Source organism: Eriocheir sinensis, chromosome 58 (genome assembly GCF_024679095.1).
Source record: "Eriocheir sinensis breed Jianghai 21 chromosome 58, ASM2467909v1, whole genome shotgun sequence".
NCBI classification, from domain to species: Eukaryota; Metazoa; Arthropoda; class Malacostraca; order Decapoda; family Varunidae; genus Eriocheir; species Eriocheir sinensis.
The window spans coordinates 1,391,007-1,405,637 of record NC_066566.1 but is presented as its reverse complement, the minus strand read 5'-3'; the positions used below and the strand labels follow the sequence as shown (position 1 = coordinate 1,405,637).

The following is a 14,631-nucleotide window of genomic DNA, read 5'->3' as shown; positions in this document are numbered from 1 at the left end:
CCCCCCCCCCCCCTCCCCCTCTCAGACAAGGAAATGAGGCGGTGGTGTTGGGTGTAAGGATGGAAGGATCATTATCGAGAAGGATGTCTGCCTGTCCAGCGCAGGGTCATGGTGGAATTGATGGAGGCTCGGTGAGTGTGGAGGCAGTGAGTGGCCGCCGCATCCTCCTCCTCACCTCCGGCCGGCGGCACTGCTCCCAACACCTGCCCACTAGGCACCGGCCCGCCGCCCAACAGGTGTGTGCGCGGCACCATTACCGGGAGAGGTGCGCGAGTTCCCATTTGATAGGGAGGTTTCCTGTCCCAACTTCCTGCCTCTTATCAGTGATTCACTCGCCTTTCCCCCATTGTGGCGAACTTGTGGGGAGGCAATTAATGTTGGGTGAGCCTCAGGCAGGGAGGGGTTCAGTCTGTTATCGGAGTTTGGCATCGGTGTCGGCGGGGCTGCCAGGCGCGCGACGTGCCCGGAGTGGTGGTGGAGGCCTGGCGGAGGCGTGCTCAGCGTCAGTTGTCAGAGGACTGTCGACGAGGAGGGGACACGCTCCTTCTCTTGGTTTCTCGGACTGCGTGGGACATTGGCCAAACTTTTTACCCGTAAAATCCTCTCTAGTGACCAGGTATCGCGTGACAGTTGTTAGTGACCAGAGTGCTGTGCAATGGGTCAACATCAGCAATGATCGGCTTCTCCGGTGTGGTAATCGTGTTATAAGGAACAACTATTTATCGAAGTTAGATCTGGATATATAAAGTTTTGGCAAACTGGGAGTGTGCTCTTTGCTTTGAACGTGTGCTGTGTGGGGTGAGGCTTCGCTGCGGCACCTCGCCTGGCCACACACACACGCGGCGGCTCCACTCACAGCAACAACGGCCCTGAACGAGCCTAGCAGCAAGGCGGCGGCAGAGCGACCAACCACAGCCTGACGTCACGTCACTGTCAAGGTGGGAACCCTTAGACTTAGAGGCTTACGTAGCTGGGGAAGGTCGCGCGGCGGGAATGAATAGGATGTTACATGCCTGGGGGGTGCGCGGCGGGGCAAATGAGACATTGCGCAGGTGCTGGATGGGCGAGGTGGTGGTTCGTCAATCATCGCGTCCTGTAACTATCGGATAAATTACCTGCTGGGTCATTAACTTCAGTGTGTGTGTGTGTGTGTGTGTGTGTGTGTTAGGGCTACAACACTAATCTCCTTGTTCTACTTCCTCATCTTCCTCTTCACCAGGACGCGAAATGAACCTTGCTAAGAAAGGTAAATCCGAGTCTCGAAGGGAAGAAGTAAATTATCATCAGTTATAATAACCATACAAATCCTAGCTATGTAAATATAAAACATTTTCCTTACGTTATTACAGGGTGATAGAGGAGATGCCGAGGACAAAGTAAGATAATGAGCGGGTAAACGATATGTTGTAGGCTTATCACAGCGGCAACATCCAGACAAGTTTTAATGGTTTAATGATTTGTTAGCCTTAGAAGGTCAATATATAGAAATAATGATTACTCTTTAAAAGTTTTGACCGCGAAAATACTTTTGGGTGGACTGAATCGTAGCAGTGGAGAGAAACGAGGGCGTATCCCAAGTGCTAGAGAGAGATCAGAACTGGTATTTGTGGGGTTAAGCACCATCACACAGTTCGTTCATTTGTTCTCATCGTAACATATTGCAGACCGACTGGGGTGACCTGATTGCTGAATAATGTCTTCAGCGTACCAGCTATGATCGCAGACGGGTTTATATTCTTTTGACGCATGTAGTACAGCGGCTGCGTGGTGGAGAAGGGGAAGGTTGAAGGTCTGAGGGAAGGAAGGAGAAATCTCTAGATGGAAGGGATGTGGGTGGAACTCGCTGCATCTTATCAGAGGAAGTGAGAGTTCCCAGCCACTGTTCACACACACACACACACACACACACACGCACGTTTTTCATATTTCATCACGGGTAATGTGCTTTTGAATTATGTATGTATTAACATCCTCTCTAATGTAATGGCAGTAATGACATGACAAGATAAATGATAGTAACGGTAGTTGTGTGTGAGAGAGAGAGAGAGAGAGAGAGAGAGAGAGAGAGAGAGAGAGAGAGAGAGAGACTTATATACCACCTGCTCAATTAATAATGTATAATGTTAATACGCTCGCAGGTCACGTCGTCAGGAAACAGGGAGAACAACAGATACTTTCCCTTATAAGTGACCTCAACACACTAGTAACGGAGACTAGAAAAAATTATGTGAAGGTCGTGTTCGGCGCCGCTTTGGTAATCTCACGAAAATAGTGTGACTGGAGGAACTATAATCATACTTTCCTTACTAAACGACCTCAACGAGACTTACGGGCGTATTATCAGACATTTCGCCGCCCAAGAACACATATTTGACAAAGCTTTCAAAGGAGTTGTGGGCATTTACAGGGGTAGTTGTATGACCCTGGTGGTAGTTTGACCCTTCCTCTGTACCGTGAAGCTAAAGAAACACTCATTAGAACCCGACTGACCCCCTCTTTGACCTTTAGAAATAGCTTATGTGAGAACCAAAAGTGTCATATAATACCAACCTTAGTAACAGAGTAAAAAGTACTATCTAAAAGTAGTGCTCTGTGTCCCGTTGGTAATCTCACGAAAATAGTGTGACAAGGGGAACAACTGTTACTTCTTACCAACGTTGCCAGATTGTCGTACTCAGCCTCTTATATTTACCGACTTCCGACTCAAAAACTGCCTCGTGGACCCCAATAAGGAGATTCACTTATAATTATCGTTAAAAGAGTTAATTCCTGATGTTTCTTGGCAATATTTAGGCGTCAGAAACCGGTAAATACTATGCTCTGAGTACGATGATCTGGCAACGTTGCTTCTTACTGAACGACCCAATACTCTAGCAATTGAGAGTAAAACGATTACTTCTTATAAGTGACTATCACACTATAAATGGTAAGAGTAAGAAGGATTATGTATAGGTCGTTCTGTATCCCCGTTGGTAATCATGACAAGTGTGACCGGAGGAACAACGAGTATACTTTAATTAACAAATGACTAACACAAGTAACGCAGACTAAAAGATTACGGATAATAGGTTTCTGTGTTTCGTTGGTAACCTCACGACTGGAGTGACAGGAACAACGATTATACAGTTTCCTTTACAAAATGACATTAATGACCTCAACACACTAGCGACGGACACTAAAACGATTACTTCTTAAAAATGACCCCAAAACACAAGTAACGGAGATTAAAAAGGAAAAAAAGAGGAAAGGAGAATAGTGTGACATGGAACAACTATTACGCTTCCCTTACAAATGACCTCAACACACTAGCAACGGAAACTAAAACGATTACTCCTTATAAATGACCCCAACACACGAGTAACGGAGACTAAAAAGGATTCTGTAGAGGCCGTAGTCTGTGCCTCGTTGGTAATCTCGTGAATGGAATGACAGGAGGAACATCGATTACGCTTCCCTTACAAATGACCCCAACACACGAGTAACGGAGACTAAAAAGGATTCTGTAGAGGCCGTAGTCTGTGCTTCGTTGGTAATCTCGTGAATGGAGTGACAGCAGGGACATCGATTACGCTTCCCTTACAACCTCAACACACTAGCGACGGACACTAAAACGATTACTCCTTATAAATGACCCCAACACACAGGTAACGGAGACTAAAAAGGATTATATGAAAGTCGTATTACGTATCCCCGTTGGTAATCTCCCGAAGAGAGTCTGATTGCAATGTCCGTAAAGCCACTGCTCCGGGTAATTTCGTCTCCGGCGGGAGTGATAATGATATTAGCGAGGCTCTCCAACTCCGTGATGTTGTTAGCAGTGATAAAAGCCCCTGGGGTGAGGCGGCGGCAGTAATGGCCCCTAAGAGGACCCCCGCCACCTTGACTCCTTTACCTGAAACTTAATTAAGGAAGTGGGCTGGAAGGGGTGCCGCGTAGGGGGGGGGGTGGTAAGGAGCCGGTTTCGTGTACCGGGGGAGAGGGGGGGGGAGGGGGGAAGGAGGTCAGGAGTTCCGGCAGAGGAGGAAAGTACCGAGGATTACTTTTTTTTTTTGGGGGGGGGGCAAGTTTCTTACAATTACTGATCATTAAACAGGAATCATCGCGAGGCGTTATTTATTTAGCTTTAAACACACACACACACACACACACACACACACACACACACACACACACACACACACACACACACACACGGTCTCGTAGCCACTGAGACATGTCCTTTTCTAATTGTTTTCATGAATACCCAAGATGGAAATATGTGCTATGAGTCCATTGCATGAAGATCGCTGCATTCACGTGGCAAGAGACGGGTTAGAATGGCTGTTTTCTTTCATTCAGACGTCCTTCGTGGCTTTGTTATAAAACCTTAACCCTGGTCACGGTCCCGCATAGGTGCAAACATACCGACTTTTATATAAACAAGCTCAAACACCCGCGAGGGTCATGCAGTTTAAAAAGGTAGAGTGAAAAGCATCCATGACTCTGACAACAAAAGATGCAAGGGGTGCTACCAGGAAGCCTGCCTACTTTGGCCCCGTGTTGCAGCTTGTGCCTCCGAGCCGTGTTGAGGAAAGCCGCTTACGGGGATCCCACAAAGGCTGCTAAACGTCCTCGCCTCTCTCAAACGTCTCAGCCTCGCCGGTCAGAGGTGACGTCGGGAGGGTTATTGGTAAGCCCCGAGCGTCCCTCTGCCGCCCTTCTACAGACCAAAGCACTGCATGTTGAGTTGTAACGGTAGATGCCTTAATGCTTACCGGGAGAAAGAGAGAGAGAGAGAGAGAGAGAGAGAGAGAGAGAGAGAGAGAGAGAGAGAGAGAGAGAGAGAGAGAGAGAGAGAAACTGTCAAGGTATAAACAAAGACAAGTTAGAGGATGAGAAAAAGAAGAAATGAAGGTAAAAGGAAAACAAATAGAGAGAGAGAGAGAGAGAGAGAGAGAGAGAGAGAGAGAGAGAGAGAGAGAGAGAGAGAGGATTCGCACAAATTATTATCCTAAGAATCATTGTAATTTTGCATCAGCTCGATTGATAACGTTCCCGCTCCCCTCACGTTCCCGCTCCCCTCACGTTCCCGCTCCCCTCACGTTCCCGCTCCCCTCACGTTCCCGCTCCCCTCACGTTCCCGCTCCCCTCACGTTCCCCTTCACACAACCACTTGCAGGACCGACTTCTATCATTTCGGTTAGTGAATTTATACGGTTACGAGTAATTACTGTTTAAAAAAAAGTTCAAGGTTAACAACTATTCCCGCGTCTGTATGTGTTCAGTCGCCTTTATTTATTTAGTTTTCGATATAACGGCTCCGTGGTATTCTGTTTTATTTCACTTCATCCACCACTAAAAGCGAGTAATAACCTTTTAAGAGTTCAAGGTAACACTATCACTATTCCGCCGTCAGCTATACTCTATTTAATTTTCAAGATAAGGGTTATGTGGTACTCTGTTTTGTCTCCCTTCATCCGCTACTGAAAGCGAAACTATACGGTTATATACGAGTAATAACCTTTTAAGAGTTCAAGGTAACATTCACTATTCCGCCGTCAGCTATACTCTATTTAATTTTCAAGGTAACGGTTATGTGGTGTTCTGTTTTGTCTCCCTTCATCCGCCACTGAAAGCGAAACTATACGGTTATATACGAGTAATAACCTTTTAAGAGTTCAAGGTAACATTCACTATTCCGCCGTCAGCTATACTCTACCTATTTAATTTTCAAGATAACGCCTATGTGGTATTCTGGTTTGCTTCACTTCATCCGCCACTGAGAGCCTCGCCTTCTGTAACAACAAATATCCAAACAACAGGATGCGCGTTGACAGCTAAGCATCACTCAGTGGAGGTTCATGTCGCGGGGAGATGGACAGGATGCTTCACACGGGGACACGCACTCAACTCGAGCTCCTTAACCCAACACAAGTGACAGGCCAACCAAGTATTCCTCAGCGTCAGCCCATGGTCGTGTGTCATTGCCGGGGAGGTGTGAGGGGGTGAGGGGTGCTTCATAGGGGACACGCACTCAAACTCATGTTCTTAAAGGTAAAGTTGATGATTAGAGGTGGAACAGGAGGCACTGAGAATTAGCTTGTCTGTTAATTGCACTTATAATGGATGTGGGGATGGTTAGAGAAGAGGACGAGGAGGAGGAAGAAGGAAAAAAAAGAGGAGAACGAGAGGAAAGAAGAGGAGGAAAACGAGAAGGAAGAAGAAGAGGAGAAGAAGGAAGAAGAGGAGAAGAAGGAAGAAGAAGAGGAGAACGAGATGGAAGAAGAATAGGAGGAGGAGAAGGAAGAAGAATAGAAGGAGGAGAAGGAAGAAGAATAGAAGGAGGAGAAGGAAGAAGAGGAGGAGAATGAGAAGGAAGAAGAGGAGAAGAAGGAAGAAGAGGAGGAGGAGGAGATCTTAGTTGAAATCATGATAGTGTCAGGTATAACGAACCAAATCAATTAGCATGATCAATATGGTGGACCAAGAGTAATTTTTTTCACGTTATTAAAAGAAACCAAATCACATGAAACATTAAAGTAGGCGAAAACCAATTACAGTTCCTCCATAACGATATTTAACGAGCAAACAATGAAGGGCGGAGTAGAGGACTTGAGGGCAACGAGGCTTCGGTGTGTGTGTGTGTGTGTGTGTTCATCATCAATTTTAAGGAGACAGCTGCTGGGCTCACTCACCCCTTCACCAGAATTATTCATCGGATGCATTGATTGGGTCTTGATACATGGAAGCCATCTTGTCTGTTGAGTCTCCTAGCTCGTTTCATCTCATTACCATCACTTCGTCTCTCTCCCTCTCTCCCTCAACAATCACACATGCGCTAGATACTGTTTCGGTCGTGTCTGTTGAGTCTCCTCGTCTCAACTTCCCTCCGTCTCCTTCCACCTCCCAAAGTAACACATGAGACATACGCTGTATCGATACCTGTCTCGCATTAGAGTTTCGAAGCTGCGCAATGCTAGACAGATCGTTCCCTGGTAAGCTAAACTATTCGTGAACTATGCGATCAGTCTGCCCGCCGTGACTGTCCACAACCTTAGCGCGTCACTCTGATGGCTTAATCTTCCCGCCGTGGTCAGAGGTTGTCTTGTGGTTGTGTTGACGTGTCGGAGCCGGTCATTCTCTTGCTCCTTTGATCTCTCAGACTCACTTGGTATTTTTTCATTTTGTTAATATTAATTTTGATGTTAAGGTTTATTTTTCTTTGATATTACACTGAGCATATTTTCGGTGGATCTTTAGTCAAACCACGATTTCCGCTAACGTGGTTCTCAATTGTTTCTTGTTATTGCTGCTGATGAAGATGGTGAGTAATACCGTCGTCCTTCAGTGAAATCTACCGTAGCTTTGGAAGATCGTGGACACGTCAGAAAACCACGCAAATATGAGAACCACGCCAGCGGAAATCGGGGTTTGACTGAAGATCCCCGGAAAATTTGCCCAGTGTAATAGCCCCTTAAGTGAAGTTGCTGCTGTATTCTGCGTGTAGTGATTAGTGTTTCAGAAGCGCTATCAAGTTAGATCAGACACATTAGTTTCACATTCTAAGGTTGCGAACATTTTTATTCCTTAACCCCTTGGCTGCGGATTTCCTACCAGAAGACATCACCAAGCCACAGGAGTGGATCAAAAAGTGGCTTCTACAATTCAATAAAGAAAAATGTAAAGTCCTACACCTTGGGAGGAGATATCCAGCACACCGATACCACATGGGAAACACTCCACTATCCACCACAGAGGCAGCGATAGACCTGGGAGTGTACGTTACCAGGCTACCAGTGAAGGCGAAATCCGTGCCAATCGCAGCGGACGGGTCAACCCACTTTAAGGAAGCACAATTTAATCTGTAAATGCAATTGTGGCCCAGCAATGGCACGTCATAACAAGACTCAATCCCCAGTAATCTCAGGTGTGGCTTTGTTTCATCAAGGGTGTGTGAGGCGCCCTTGTGTGAGCAGAACACTTGCACCTCCACCGCACGCTCGGTTAGGGGAGTTAGTAAGTCTTCACACAGAGGTAGCGTCTCAGTTACTCTCAGATGCTGTCCATGATTGTACAGCATGGTCATTGTCAGTCCGGGAGACGGCTGGGGTTGACTTTCAAGAAACTGATAAAGGGCAGGCCTCCACAAGCCTACCGCCACGCTGCCGGCTGGTGGTGGTGGTAGTAGTAGTAGTAGTAGTAGTAGTAGTAATAGTAGCAGTTGTAATAATAATAGTAGTGGTTATAGTAGTGGCAGTACGATTATTATTATTTTATTATTATTATTATTATTTTTACCGTTGCTACTACTTCTACTACTGCTACTACTGCTACTACTACTACTACTGCTGCTGCACCCTATGTGTTGTGAATAGCACACAGCTACGAAGGCCTGGTTCCATTCCGCCCCCGGGCAGTCGGCTCACAGCCCACCCGGCTATTCATCCTCCCGTCCTGGCCGGTCGATAAATGGTACCCGGGGATCCTGAGGAGGGCAAACTTTGGTGAAACTGAAGTAGCGTAATTTTCACCGAAAGGAAGATATATGGGCTGTGTGTTCGAGGAAGCAGAGGAAAAAGTGGAGGGAAAAGAGGAACAGGAGGAGGAGAATGTAAAAGAATAAGGATTTTAGTTTTCAATGCTCTGACGCTGAGAGAACTGGGCTTTTGGGGGGTAGGGAGCGGTAGGAGCTGCGGAGGGTAGGTGGAGGGAAGGGCTTGATACGGCAGTGGTGTGTGTGTGTGTGTGTGTGTGTGTGTGTGTGTGTGTGTGTGTCGGCGACCTTGGGGTTATGTGACCTTCCTCTCTCCAAGCTGATCATGCAGAGGCGAGTGGCGAGGCAGATCATAACGACACATTCATCATCATCATCAGCAGCCTGTCTTTCCTCTGCGGGGCATAACTGTATCGCATTCCCTGCCGTCCTGTGCCTCGAGTTTTCCTTCCGATACAAACGTTCCTTAAAATTTATTGATATTAAATGCCTGTATTACGTCATTTACGATTGTTAGTTTCATCCACTTGCAATTCTCTTATCCGTTATTGTAATGCCCGGCACCAGTCTCTCCCTCCCACTTTTCAGTTTCCTCTCCAGAGACATCGTTGGTTACTGTCCATGTCTGATCCATATGCCAAGACAAAACGCACCGAAAGAACACATAGGGTCGCATTACAAGACGCCACCCAAGAACACATATTTGACAAGGCTTTCGTAGGAGTTTTGGGCATTTCCAGGGGTAGTTTCATGACCCTGGTGGTAGTGTGAGTCTTCTTCTGTACCGTGAACCTGAGGAAACACTCATAAGAACCCGACTGACCTCCTCTTTGACCTTTAGAAATAGGTGATGTGAGAAGCGAGAATGTCTTATAATACCAACCATAAAGCCTTTCCGTGTACTACATTGTTTTCCGGGAAGATTCCAGCGCAGTAATATATATTTCTCCAACGTTGGAAGCTCTCGTTCAGGTAAGAGGCTACGGCGTGAACTGAACACTGCGGCAGCGCTTGACTCGGGACTGAAGAAGGCAGTGCATTTATACAGACGTTCTCCTTCACATTGGGACTTTAAATAATCACGTAAGCCGTCATCGTTCCATCTTGGCGTACTAGGAGGCCATAATTTGACATCAGGACAGCTCTTCACTCTAACAAAGGACTATACCAATGTGGCGTTGAGGTGGGAGACAAGCATTCGCCCTGAAAACCTGGCCCAGGTGTATATGTTTGACTCTTCTCTCTCTCGGAGCAGAAGAATCCTTGTCATTATAGTGATGTGTTCCTCTGCACTGTGACGCCGAATAAGCACGAAAACATCCTTCCTTGAAATCTGCATGGCATAATGATATTTCTAAATTGTCAGTATTAATTCTCACTTAACCAAAAAGATAACCATTTCCGTTGTAGGCGTAGTTCCTTCAACACTGGCGAGGAAAAGGCAATAATCCTGAACTCCTTTGACCTCCTTTGACCTCTGTTCAGGAGCAGTAAGTAGCGTGCTTTTTTTTTAATATTTTTCTTTACGCCCTTGAACTGTCACCTTTACTGTAAAAAAAAAAAATCAACCTTTAACTAGGAATGTTAGTATTTCCTTGACATTTGCTTTATTTTTTCTCTCGTTCAAAACAAAAACAGAAAAGCGCAATAAAGCGACGAATTTTCTTGACATTTGCTTTATTTTTTCTCTCGTTCAAAACAAAAACAGAAAAGCGCAATAAAGCGACGAATTTTCTTGACATTTGCTTTATTTTTTCTCTCGTTCAAAACAAAAACAGAAAAGCGCAATAAAGCGACGATTTTTCTTGACATTTGCTTTATTTTTTCTCTCGTTCAAAACAAAACAGAGCATAAAGCGACGAATTTGTTCAAAAAAAAAAAAAAAAAAGCGCAATAAAGCGACGAATTTTCTTGACATTTGCTTTATTTAATAAAGCGACGAATTTTCTTGACATTTGCTTTATTTTTTCTCTCGTTCAAAACAAAAACAGGAAAGTGCAATAAAGCGACGAATTTGTGTAGTGCGTGGCGGTGAGTGAGCATAAAAAACACCTGTCCTTTGTACCCGGTAAAGCGTTCCTCAGTTATTAACAGCATCCTTGACTTTACATGATTAGGGTAAAGGTAATGATGGCAGGTGAGGGGGGCCGGGGGGAGGGGGGGGCAAGGGGGTAGACCAGTGCCATTTTGTGACGATTTCCTCTACCGCTGAGTGGGCAAACAAGGTCCCGTCCTCCAGTCTTTGATATATTGTTCTTTAACGCTTCGTAGTTTTGACGTTACATCGGGGTGAGAGGGAGACGGGAGAGAAGGAATAGTCGAGGCTTAGGTAGGTTTAAATGTTCTAGTTTCTGGCAATTCTACACATAAGCAAGCCTCCGTTCTCCAGTCTTTGATATATTGTTCCTTAACTCTTCATAGTTTTGACATCGCATGGAGGATAGTCGAGGCTCAGGCAGGTTTAAATGTTCTAGTTTCTGGCAATTCTACACATAAGCAAGCCTCCGTTCTCCAGTCTTTGATATATTGTTCCTTAACTCTTCATAGTTTTGACATCGCATCAGGGTGAGAAGGAGGGGAAAGGAGGGATAGTCGAGGCTCAGGCAGGTTTAAATGTTCTAGTTTCTGGCAATTCTACACATAAGCAAGCCTCCGTTCTCCAGTCTTTGATATAATGTTCCTTAACTTTTCGCAGCTTTGACATCGCATCAGGGTGAGAGGGAGAGGGAAAAGGAGGGGTTAAGGCTCAGGCATATCAAATTTTCCTGGGTAATCATCACATAAGCAAGCCTCCGCCCCTCAGTCTGGATATTATGTTCCTTAACTGTTCGTAGCTTTGACATTACATCGGGGTGGAGGCGAGGACACACGAGAGGGAGAGGGGAAAGGAGGAACAGTCGAAGCTCAGGCAGTGTTTAAGTTTTCTGGCGGTTCTGCACATTGGCAAGTCTCCGTCCTTTCAACTCGGCGCTGGAGTAGTCCTTAACTATTTAACGTTATATCAGGCTGGAGGCGAGGACACACGAGAGGGAGAGGGGAGAGGAAGAGTTGTTGAGGCCCAGGTAGCTTTTTTTTCTTCTAAGCTGTACATAAGCCAGCCTTCGCCCTTCAAACGTGGTGCAGGAGAGTATTCTTTAATTACTTAACATGTCAGCACGGTAAGGGCAGGGTCGAATTATGAGGAAGGGGGGTAGGGGAAGGGAGGAGAGGAGGAAAAAGGAGGGGGTAGGAGAAGGGAAGGGAGTTTGGCATAAGTTATCGTTTTTTTTAAGCTAATCTGCGTATACGAATTTGTCCTTCAAAGTTCGTGCAGTAGCTTACGTGGGTCCTTGGTGTTACAGAGAGAGAGAGAGAGAGAGAGAGAGAGAGAGAGAGAGAGAGAGAGAGAGAGTTAAGGCTCATGTATATATTCTTTTTTTACCTTCTAGCTAATCTACAAATAAGCATCCGTCCTTCACCCCTCGCACAGGTGTTGTTCCTTAACTGTTTATTCGATACTGCAGGAAGGGGGCGGCAAGGGAGGGCGCGCGAGGGAATGAGAAAGGGGAGAAGAGGAAGACTTTAGTTCAAGGTGAGTTCCATTTTTTTTCTTCCTCACGCTGAAGTTCATGAGAGGCGCAGTAGGCAGGCAAGTTACGGATAGGGAGGGGAGTAGAGAGGGGCGAGGGGGGGGTAGTGTAGGTCCAGGGAGAGTGTTTTTTTGGTTAACTGCAAGACCGGCGCAGTAGGTAACTCTCAAGGCCTCTCGGAGAAGTGAGTTGAGTCAGTCGTGCGCGTCAGAGGTCGCAGGATGAGGGTAGTTAGCTGTTGGTTAATTGTTTTCGCAAAGCGTTCGTTTCGCGGGTGGTTCGTCTAGGGCGGCGTACGCAACACTGTGTAAATAAAGCCCAGTGAGGGGCAACACGCATGGCAACAGTCACTCCTTGCTTGTATTGTTTCCGCTCCTCTGTGATGTCACCCGCGCCGAGAAGCTGTAAAGTGTGTGTGTGTGTGTGTGTGTGTGTGTGTGTGTGTGTGTGTGTGTGTGTGTGTACTTGTTTATTTTCTTGTTTATTTAGCGCCTTTAGATTTATATTTGTTTGTGGTTCTTCATTTATTTATTGTGTGTGTGTGTGTGTATGTGTGTGCGGGCATGCAAGTGCACTTGTGTGTGTAATGGTTTCTTGTTAGTGTTTGTTGCTTGCTTTCGCGGGCGTATGCGTGTATATGCTCACAGAGGGGTGTGCCGTTTAGGGGTCAGGGTCACTGTTCCCAACATAATGCTCGACACAGCTTTAAAGAGGAATGTGGCCCCGCCGCAGCCTCAAGAGGCTCAAGCAAGGAAACACTACGCTGCTTGCCGTTCCGGTACTGAGAACGAGGCTACACATTTCTCCTCGCGAAGCACTCTTGACGCCTCTCCGTGCCCCGCAGCGAGGTAGTGTTACGGCGCACCGTGTTGACGCAGTAAGTGGTTCCACACTACTTTGTTGACACACATAATGCTCTGCTCCGGCGTCAGCGGCGCTCCGTGTTACAAAGGCTTGCTGACGCAGCCCACGTTGCGCGTAGCGCCTTGGACACATGCCCACAGTGCACCGAAGGTCACACACACACACACACACACACACACACACACACACACACTGATCACAGTAGCCTCGGTTAATATGCGGCGAGGCAGACACCGCGTCAGAGATTCATAATGATGCTACACGAATGACTGACCTTGAGAGAGAGAGAGAGAGAGAGAGAGAGAGAGAGAGAGAGAGAGAGAGAGAGAGAGAGAGAGAGAGATGACCACTACCACCACCATCGGCTTACCTACTTGTCTCGCCTTGCTGTTCACTATCTGGCCGGCCCCGCCATCCACTTGGTCCCTCGTAATCCTTGATAAGGGAGAGTGTACGCACGCGCCCCTCGCCCCGCCCCGCCTGTGTCGCGGCGGCCGAGTCGAGTTTCATCACCACCAACAACGACCTTTTTTTTGTTTGTTGTAACGCCGTGGTGGTCAGTGGTCGTGTTGGTTGCTCCACATAAACGCTCGCTGGGGACATGGCGCTCCTTTACCGTAGCAAGTGTGGGGGGGTGGGGGGGTGAGGGTGGAGAGCATAGTGGTATTAGTGGTTAAGATAGGCGTTGGTGGTGGTTAGAGGTGGTGGCGTAGGAGTGGTTGATTGGTTGGTAGTGGTGGTTGTGGCGTATGGGTAACGTTAGTAGTAGTTAGTAGTGGTGGAGGAGGAGTTACTGCAGTGGTAGTGGTGGTTGTGGCGTATGGGTAACGTTAGTGGTGGTGGAGGAGGAGTTACTGCAGTGGTAGTGGTGGTTGTGGCGTATGGGTAACGTTAGTGGTAGTTAGTGGTGGTGGAGGAGGAGTTACTGCAGTGGTTGTGGTGGTGGTGCCGTATTGTAGTAGTAGTAGTAGTGGTTGATGCGTAGGAGTAATAGTAGTAGTTTTGGTGGTGGGGTGCAGGGGTAACAGCAGTGGTAGTGGTGTCATGGTGGGCTTGTAGTAACGGTGATGGTGGCGTACCAGTACCAGTAGTAAAGGTGTTGGCGGCGTATCGGTAACAGTGGTCGCTGTGGATGACTAACGGTGGAGTGGTTGAGTGACATTTGGCGGCTGCGGGTGGTGGCTGGGGGGGAAGGGGCGGATCCTGGTGCGAATCCTCCTGACAAGCCGATTATCGAGGCACAAGCGAAAGTGAAAAAAAAATCTTTTGTATGGCAACACACACACACACACACACACACACACACACACACACACACACACACACACACACACACACACACACTTTGGGACTGATTTGAGTGCTCATCAATCACGCGATGAACTTGAAGAACCACTAAAAATGAGAAGTTGGCCCCTTGAGCAGGATTGAAGGTATAAAGCGTAGTAGTGAACCGATATCATAGGGGGGCGTTTAAGTGACCTGTATTTCATCTTGGGTATATTGAAGCTGATAAGCCACGGTTCTTTACGATGTGATGCTCAAGTACTCAAAGCCCTCCGAAAGGTGCCTTATGGGTCCCAAGGGAAGGGCGCGACAGTGTTGCGAGGCAGCGCACGTCACCACGCGTGCCGCGCCCCTAAACAGCCCGTGGGAACCATCTTGCGGCAGATTAGGGTTTCCTGGCTCGCCCCCACGCTCTGTGACCTGCCTCGGCGAGCGTTT

At 47.1% G+C, this 14,631-nt stretch overlaps 1 protein-coding gene across 1 annotated transcript in view; it reads left to right on the top strand.

The window, feature by feature from the left end:
- Positions 1 to 495: 495 nt before the first annotated feature.
- The window catches only part of LOC126985022 (high affinity cGMP-specific 3',5'-cyclic phosphodiesterase 9A-like), a 208,987-nt gene continuing 194,851 nt past the window's right edge, over positions 496 to 14,631 (top strand). The window contains exon 1 of the mRNA XM_050839262.1: positions 496 to 938. The gene's annotated coding sequence lies outside the window, so the exon portion shown is untranslated. The remainder of the gene's footprint in view (positions 939 to 14,631) is intronic.